The sequence below is a fragment of the Nycticebus coucang genome, chromosome 17 (genome assembly GCF_027406575.1).
Source record: "Nycticebus coucang isolate mNycCou1 chromosome 17, mNycCou1.pri, whole genome shotgun sequence".
Taxonomy (NCBI): Eukaryota; Metazoa; Chordata; class Mammalia; order Primates; family Lorisidae; genus Nycticebus; species Nycticebus coucang.
This window is the reverse complement of record NC_069796.1, coordinates 16,414,874-16,424,018: the sequence shown is the minus strand read 5'-3', so window position 1 is coordinate 16,424,018 and position 9,145 is coordinate 16,414,874. Positions and strand designations below refer to the sequence as shown.

At 35.4% G+C, this 9,145-nt stretch overlaps 1 long non-coding RNA gene across 1 annotated transcript; it reads right to left on the bottom strand.

Moving 5' to 3' along the window:
• Window positions 1–323: 323 nt before the first annotated feature.
• LOC128569292 (uncharacterized) lies at window positions 324–6,026 on the bottom strand. The gene is made up of 3 exons (XR_008375304.1): window positions 5,907–6,026; window positions 1,235–1,269; window positions 324–549 (listed from the first exon to the last, which is right to left on the bottom strand). It is a non-coding gene; the product is annotated as an uncharacterized LOC128569292 (long non-coding RNA).
• Window positions 6,027–9,145: the final 3,119 nt, after the last annotated feature.

Here is a 9,145-nt window from a genome sequence, read left to right as displayed (position 1 = left end):
TTTTGTGCCATTTTAAACAAAACTAAAATAATATCCAAAGCTGAACAATAAATGGATTACATGCATAAGCTCAAAATATAGCAATGTGCACAAAGAATCCATACAGGCTTTTTGTCTGCATCAGCTGGACAACTGCACTTTGTGGCAGTGCTTAACTGTGTCACAAGTACAGAAATTTAAATGAAAAAGACGGGTAAAGAGTGAATTGAAATCCTATAAGTTATCCAAAACACTAATTCCCTTTTATCTTAAGAAATCAGTGTTTTGAAAAAATCTATCTCCTACTTAAATGAAGTTCAAATAATCAAAAAAGAGCATGTATTCAGAATCCTAACAGAAAATTCATGCTCAGCTGCTCACTATGAAAGCTTAACACAGTGAAGTAGGTTTACCTCAGTGTGACATCCTGTGAGCTATATAATTTCTGTACTTCTAAATTCTCAGATATGACAAGTGGATTTCAAAGTTCTCCTTGATCTATCTTGAATTGACTTTTGTATATGTACATAGGGATCCTGTTTCATTCTTCTGTAAGACACCATAAACATTCTAGAAGAAAATTTAGGAAAAAAATCTTTTAGACATTGGCTTATACAAAGAAATAATGACTAAGACCCTAACAGCAAATGCAACAAAAACAAAAATGAATAAATGGGGCCTTATTAAATTAAAAAATTTCTACACAGCAAAAGAAATAATCAGCAATAGACAATCTACAGAATGGAAGAAAATATTTACAAGCTATACATCAAACAAAGGACTGATATCCAGAATCTACAAAGAACTCAAACAAATCAGATAAAAAGATGAAACAACTCATCAAAAAGTATGCAAAGCACATGAATAGAAGTTTTTTAAAAGAAGACAAATAGCCAAAGCATATGAAAAAATGCTTAACATCAATAATCATCGGGGAAATGCAAATTAAAACTGCCATGAGATACCACCTTACCCCATCAGAATGGCCATTGTTAAATAGTAAAAAAAAATTATAGATGCTAGTGTGAATAAAGAAAGAAAGAAATTCTTATACAATGTTGGTAGGACTGTGAACCTCTTTGTATAACCTCTATGAAAAACAGAGGGAGATTCTCTTTGTTAGGAAGAAATGCATTTATTTCTTTAAGGAATCTCCCTCTGTTTTTCATAGACGTCTTCCTAACAAATGTAAATTTAATTGTTTGAACCCTCACATTAATCTAAATAAAAATCAATTAATTAAAGGCAGACCTACCATTTGACACAGTAATGCCACCAATGGGTATCCACCTAAGGAAAATAAAATCATTTTATCAAAAAGGTACCTGCACTCAAATGTTTATTGCAGCACAATTCACAATTGCAAAGGTATGGAATCAACATGCACACACATATACACACACACGCACCACAGAATACTACTCAGCCATAAGAAGGAATGAATTAATGTCATCAGCTCCATTTTCTGCTCTCTAGATGCAACTGGAGACTATTATCCTAAGGATGTATCTCAGGAATGGAAAGCTAAATACCATATGTTCTCCTGGATAACTGGGAGCTAACAGATGAGTGAACACAGGCACAAAGTGATATAAAAGACATCAGAAATCAAGAAGGGGGGGAAGGTCAGAAGGTGGGTGTGGGATATAAACTAACCTATCTGGTATAATCTACACTGTTTTGGTGAAGGTCACATCAAAAGCCCTGACTTAAGTATTATGCAAGATATCCATATGTAATAATAAAAATGCTTATTTAATATCCCTTTATTTAATATTTTGAAATAAAAATAAAATAAATTACTACCTAAAACAATAAAAGAGTTCCTTGAAAACATAAAGCCATGATTTGGTACATATGACCAATGAAATTGAAAGAATGTCTGAATGCTCCATTTTCTGCTCTCTAGAATGTAAATATTAAATATAGCAACCTAAAAAAATGCTATATTTTTGTTCTTCCTTCCTTCCTGTGTTTGTTTATAATCAATGAATAAATTATGGTAGCTATCTCCAGCCCTATGGAGAAGAATGTATAACCATTTAAAAGACATGTTTCTGCCTCTGGGGCTCTGTTATGGGCTGAATTGCCTTTCCTCCAATTTTCTATGTTGAAATCCTAACCCCCAGTACCCCAGCATATCATTGTATTTGGAAATGGGGGCTTTAAAGAGGTAATTAACTTAAAGCAAAGGCACTGGAGTGGGCCCTAATACATTTTGACTGGTATCTTTCTAAAAAGAAGAAATTAGGACACAAACCCACACACAGAGGGAAGGCCCCCGGAAGATACAGGTAGGTGAAGACAGGCCTTAAAAGAAATCAATCTTGCCGACACTCTGATATTGGACTTTTACCTTCAAGAACTATGGGAAATAAATTTTTGTTAAGTGACCCAATCAGTGGTACTTTGTAATGTCAGCTTTAGTAAACTACTGTAGGCTCCTATCATAACAGCCTACATGGGTGAGAATGAGGAGACAAGACAGAAACCAATGACAATTGTTTGCTCTGTATAATAGATAGATATAGGCATTGTGTTGAGAAAAAAGTGTAGTATGATTTTTCTAGGCAAGAAGTGTAGTATACGATTTTTTTTTCACTTATTTTGAGTGTCAGAAATAAAGCCATTTGTTAGGGCCCACTGTAATCCAGTAGGACATCTCATCAAAGCTTTAACAACCAGAAATTAGTGTACTATGGCCATATTGCCAGCAAGGGTGTCTCTGTGGAAGCAGACTGGGGAAAATTCCCATCTAACCTCAGTGTGCCATCTGAGGGGTATGCAGGAGGAAGATCAAAATTTAACAGGGACAGAAGAACACAGTTCATTTGAATTTGATTACTTTCCTCAGATTTAATTATCAACACAGAAGCTCTGAGATGACTTGGTGTTTTCAAAGTAGAATCTTCCTGAGTGGATAGTCCTAACTCAGGAGCCTTAAGTTTTACCTTGAATATCATGACATTCAGAACTTAGGACAGTGTTCAGCTTAAGGGGTGTTAGATTAGATCTTTATTTCCTTCTTGGAAGTGAAAAATATAATTTTGTACAACCCTGTCATCATACATTTTGAACTATGAGAATTGTTTTTCGGCTAAACGAAAGTGTTTTGAGTTGGAGGTATGGCTAAGTCCTAAACTGGTAAGGGGTAGCGTGTTTCAGGCGAGGAAGAACATGCTGGGCAAAAATCAGTAATTTCCAGGGTATTTTTTTAACTCATCATTGAAGACCTGTAGACAGTGAATCTACAAACTTTGCCAATACATAGAAGTTCTGTGACACTCACAATGGGCAGAAAAGAATTGAGTTTTTAAAATGCCTTTGCTAGACTGACAGAGAACCTGGAACCATTTGTCTTTTGTCCACAAGACAGTGTGGTCAGCAGGAGAGAGGCCATACCTGCCACTTGGGAACTAAGAACAACAAATGTGAAGCCTGACACTGACAGGCTGTAACTCACAAGTGTCTAAACCCTGCCCTTGGATAGTCTTGGGCAGCTCCCATTGGGGCTTTAGCTGGAAAGTCAATTGAAATTTCAGGGCCTGAAAGGAACTCTTGGTCTATTGGGAGCAACTATTCTCAGCTGAAACATGAACAAAGAGTTTCAGGCAATAATCAGACACTAACAATAACCATCTGGACAGAAATACAATTGCTCTTTCTTTCCTATAACCACCCTTGGACCTAGGAACTAGTAACTAAACTAAAACATTACATCTTCAGCTTCCATTTCCTATTAATTAGACATTACATATCCTCTATGTGAGCTTCATTTATTATTCCAGTCAGTGATGGGAATCTTATAAAGAGAGCACTCTCACCCTGTGAGAATCTGGGCCCTCTGACCCTCACCACCCAGGAGGAAGGGAAGTACATATGTAAGAGACTGTGATTACACAATGAATTATTAAGAAGAGAAGTCAATCCCAAATAATCATCACATTCAAAACAGCTTCCGTGGCCAAAAGTGGTTCAGCCAAATGCCATACATATGGGAATTCTTAAAAACAAGGGGGTGATGCTAAACTCTTCATTAAATCAGTCTGTCAGGCATCACTTATGATAATCCACCATCTCCATATTTCTGTGCAACATGGTGCCTCGGGAAAATATGATAACAGTAGAAGAGATTACGTTGGAATTTAAATCAGAAGGACAAACGCAAATGAAATCATAAGTACAGATTTCCCTCCCAACGTGTTGAAGGGTTTCTAGAACAAAGAGAAATAGGTGTGACACTGGTAACCTGAAAAAGTGTGGGCAAGTAAATTTTAATCAAACATCTTAGTCAAAGGCTAATAAATTAAAGGAAAGAAATTAAACTAGCATCCAAGAAGAAAAATTTGTGGGAAAAGATATGCTAAAGTCATGGGCAATTTAACGAGTAAATTTTCTCTGAGAGAAACTTCCATCAGTGCATAAAAGGAAACAAAAACAGATCATGACAGTTGGAGTTGCTTTTCAACACATAATGGGATGATTAGCATAAAAGAGAACAACAGAGACCTATTGCAGATTTCTTAATATTGAGTGACCTGGGGAAATGAAACTTACATTGTTTTTACGAAGAAACTATGGACACACCAGTGTAATATTCCCATTACTTCATATATTTCAGGTTTGTTTTTATGAGGGCCTGTGTAATATCGCATTTACTGATCATATAAATTATCATTTCCAAGTCTTACTCTATTGGCATCATTGAGCCCAAATAATACGAATTTTAAATCAGGATATGGCCACATATAACTTAGTAATTTGCTTACGACATCCTTGCTTATATACTATATTTTGTCTGACCTCAAATGTTTGTCCCATAATGATCCAAATATATAGAACAACTAGATAATTAGGTGTTATAATAAAACTCTACCAGTAGAGATGTATAAGTGGTGGATCTCTGCTCTGGTAAATTATCTGTGGACAAAGAAATTATCTACTGACTACAAACGTTTTATCTGATTATACCCTCCCGCAAATGGATTAGATAGTCACACTTGGAAATACTTTGCATTGAGCTGGAGATTGCATTGGCAATATCTCTGAATTCAAATAGCATTTGACATCCTTAATGAAATTTGATGTTGGACCTTCTGCTATATAAACTACAGAAAATTTGCATAATGATTTATTTTAAAAGAAAAGGGAGGAAGATGGGAAGGGAGAAAGTACTTTAAACTCATATGAGTTCACAGAGGGCTACAGAATGAACCTGCTGCTGGCTCAGGCAACAGTAAAGCCGTCATTTGTCAATAGTAATCATGATCATGATGGGTTCGTTCAATCAGTTAGGAATATTGGTTGAGAAAAACAAGACACCCTAAGCCAAGTTGTCTGAATACAAGCATGTATTTTTTTGTTGCTGAAATACAAGACGAATAATATTTGAATCTTCTTAAAGCCTAATTACATCCAGTTTGAATTATAAAAATACATAAACCCCATGACTCTTCAGTGATGATTTCCTGGTGAATGATGGCAGATAGAAAAATAAATGGGCTATTCTATTCATGACATAATGTAGAAGAAGAATTCTAAATAAACCCTGTTTGAAATAGTGTCACTAAAAGTACAATTATTTGTTTTTAAATCTGTCCTCTTTGTATAGGTCTCTGGTCCCAAAATGTGAATAATTTCTCCATCCTCTGAACAACTATAGTGTTTTTTTTAATTGATGTGAATTTCATGCATGTATTTTTTAAATTTTCTCTATCATTCAGGACTAAAAGCATTTTGTGAAAAGAAAGCCTTTCTGAATCAATTAGCTTATATATAATAACTTATCAGTCATTTTTGATAAGTGACTACATGACGCTCATAAGAATTATAATGTTAATATTTAAATATATTTGTGCTTAACATGCAACACTATAAAATATTTCAAGAAGATAGTCTAATTCTTCTATTCTATTCAAAAATAATACCTTCAGAAAATTTTGTTGTTGTTGTTGTTACGGAGTCTCACTCTATCAGGCTGCTGTAGGGTGCAGTGGTGTCATAGCTCACAGCAACCTCAGACTCTTGGGCTTGAGTAATCCTCCTGCCTCAGCCTCCTGAGTATAGAAATTTTATAAGATATTTGAAGTTTTACATTTAAAATTTTGCTCAATCTAAAATTCAAACTCATGTTTAAAGTCCTGACTTATCCTGATGGATAAGTAGTATAAAGCTTCTGTATTTTTAAATAAAATCTCCAAGTTTAGGTTTACCCACTACGAGTACTTTTTTTTTTTTTTTTGGCCAGGGCTGGGTTTGAACTCGCCACCTCTGGCATATGGAACTGGCGCCCTACGCCTTGAGCCACAGGTGCCGCCTGCACTATGAGTACTTTTAAAATGCTATCTTACACAAGAAGGAAAAAAAAATTCCCTGATATATATTTTTGTTTCCATTCAGCTAGACATACATTAATTATTTCACCAGCAACTTCTGCTCTGGAACCATGTTAGCGGTAGTAAAAGTAATACACTTTCAGAAATGAAGTTGATTCCTGTAAGTGCCATTTATTACCCAGAGATAGCTCAGAATGGTTTGATGAAGTTAATTGTTCAATACTATGTAGTATTAAAGAAGTGGAAGACGAGGCATCCAATTGATGCATTAGTCCTCATTCCCACCTCCAAAAGTTGCAGGAGGCATTTTTAACAGCCTTCATTTTCTTTGCAGGGGATCTGCTCTGAATAAAATGAAATATTCACTGTTTTTCCTAAGTTACATTTATTTAGTGAGAACCATTATCATCCATCCCAAACACACGACTCTGCAGAGCAGCAGAGATGTGCAGAGCAGCATGGCCTTCATTCTAAGCACTGTGCTTTAAGGACGCAGCTCTTGTTTTACCAACAGCTTTCACTGTTGCCTTATGACCCCTTTGACTTGAGTAGGCTTTTTCTCTGATGTCCACAGATGGTCTTTTATATTCATTATTATATGTTTTTAATCTATGATGATGGAGAAATTAGTGAATCCTTTTTTTACACACACACACCCGCTTTTTCCCAAGTAACCTTCTATTGGCGCTTAATCCTAATAATTAGTTCCGAGGAAATGAATGAATAGACATATAGTACTGGGGAGTAAAAATGCATTAGATTTTCCATCATAAAAATCTATCTCAAGTATTTTATGCAACCATTGTAAAAATATTCCCTGGGCCGAAATGTAATATTTCCTTTTGCATTTTTTTCTTTTTTTTCTGTCCCTCTTTTTAAATCTTGGGGGGAAATGAGAACATATTCTAAAGAAAAATTTCTATTCTATTGTTAAAAATAGAAAGGGGAAAAAGACAGTATTGCTCAATGAGGAAAAAACTTATAACAATGTTAATTGTACTTTCAAGTAATGTGAGACAAGCTGCTTGCTCTGTGGGAGAGTTTTTCTCTAATAGCAATAACAAACAAAATATACCTAAACAATTAAAAATATATAAATAGCTAGCCTTTGTAAATGCTATAATATCCTAGTTCATGTACTCTGATACTCAGGTTCTAGAATACTCTAAGGTAAAAGTTGAAAATAGAATATAAGATTAAGTCTTTTCTTCCCCACCTCATTCACTTCTTTTAATATTCTCCCGTGGAGTTTAAAAACCTTAGTACAGGATTTCTGAAAAAGGCAAAGGGTCTGAGGTGCAGTTTAAGGTCTGGTCTTGCTGGAATTTAAGACAGTCAAATAATCCTCTGAATATCAGGCTCTTCCTCTAAAGCAGATTCCCAAAAATACTTAGACTCCCTTCTTATGGCAGTCTTTAAATATTTATGTAAAAATAAAAAGATTAAGTTATACTTTCCACCTATATTCAAGCATGCTAAATCTTAAATATTTGTAAATATTATCAAAATATTATTGGCCAACTCAATTCATCAATCCAGCTTTCAATTCATTAATTTATTCATTCTTTCAATAAACATCTATTGAGTACCCAGTATGTGCCACATAACATGACCCAGCCATAAAAAGAAAGTAGTTCTCTTCTTTCAGAACTTAGAGTTTAATAGTTTATCTTTAGACACTCAGCAAAAACATTTAAATCAATGACCCCTCAAAAAATGCACAGAAAGGATAAAATTGTCACACCCTCATAGCAGCAATAATTATGAAATACCCGTCTAAGATATGATACCAGAAGATGTAGCTCACTTAATGTTACACCTAAAAAGATGGGAGTCCAGAGGCACCCAGGACCGTGTGCTGTTGGTGCAGTCACTGGTTTTTCTTTCTCACTCAGTTACCTGTTCAGTGTCACCCAGAACAGTACAGCGATGTGAAGTCAGTAGAAGGAAGCTCTTGGTATCATGTGTAGCAGAAATCCTACCAGAAGCAGTCCATCTATATCTGCCATTTAGTTACCAAATGAATCTTTAAGGACAAGTGAAAGGTGAACACACTAAAGTTGTATTTTGATTCAATTTGTGACTTGCTAGTCAAACCTATTTTGCTTGTGGAAAGTGTGTGTGTTTCAGTATTGTTTTTCACTCTGCCTTGATTATCCAGGCTTTCTTGTACATAAAGTAAAGGAGAGAAACGGGAAGGTAGGCAATTTACCATTTCTCTGAAAGCTGCAGGAGGAAAAAAAAAATCTTCCAAGTAGTAACTGAGAGAAAACCTAGTTTCCTTTTAGTCATGTTCCATTCTTGCTTTATGTTTACAACATGTTCACAAATAAATTATTCCAAGTTTCAGCCAGAATTTGCACCCTCAATTATCCTACTCACTGAGGAAAGGAACATAGAGGCATGGAAGGACAAAATATTCCCTTGAAAGTTGAAGAAAGTTACTGGTGTATTCTCCACCAGGTTTGGGAAAGGCCCAATTCTTTGCAATGAAAGCTATGAAGGTAGAAATGTAATTTCTATTCAGCCAACATTGCCCATCTCATAGGTGCCCAGCTCTGCACAAGGTGCTTGGATATAAAGATAATATACCCAACCTCAAGGAAATGGGTTAGGTAGGAGAAATTAAAAGATTGACAATTGCATTTGTGAAGAACGAGCAAATGAAAGTTCGTGTTTGATGATGGGCCACTTTGAATAAGACTTTTTGTTCTTTTGGAAGACTGATGTGTAGCAAACCTTGGTGATGATATTGTAATACTAAGTGTTCAACATGCCCTGGGGCCATTGTGGTTGGGCGTTGTCGTATTAGAACAGAACAGGGCAGTTGA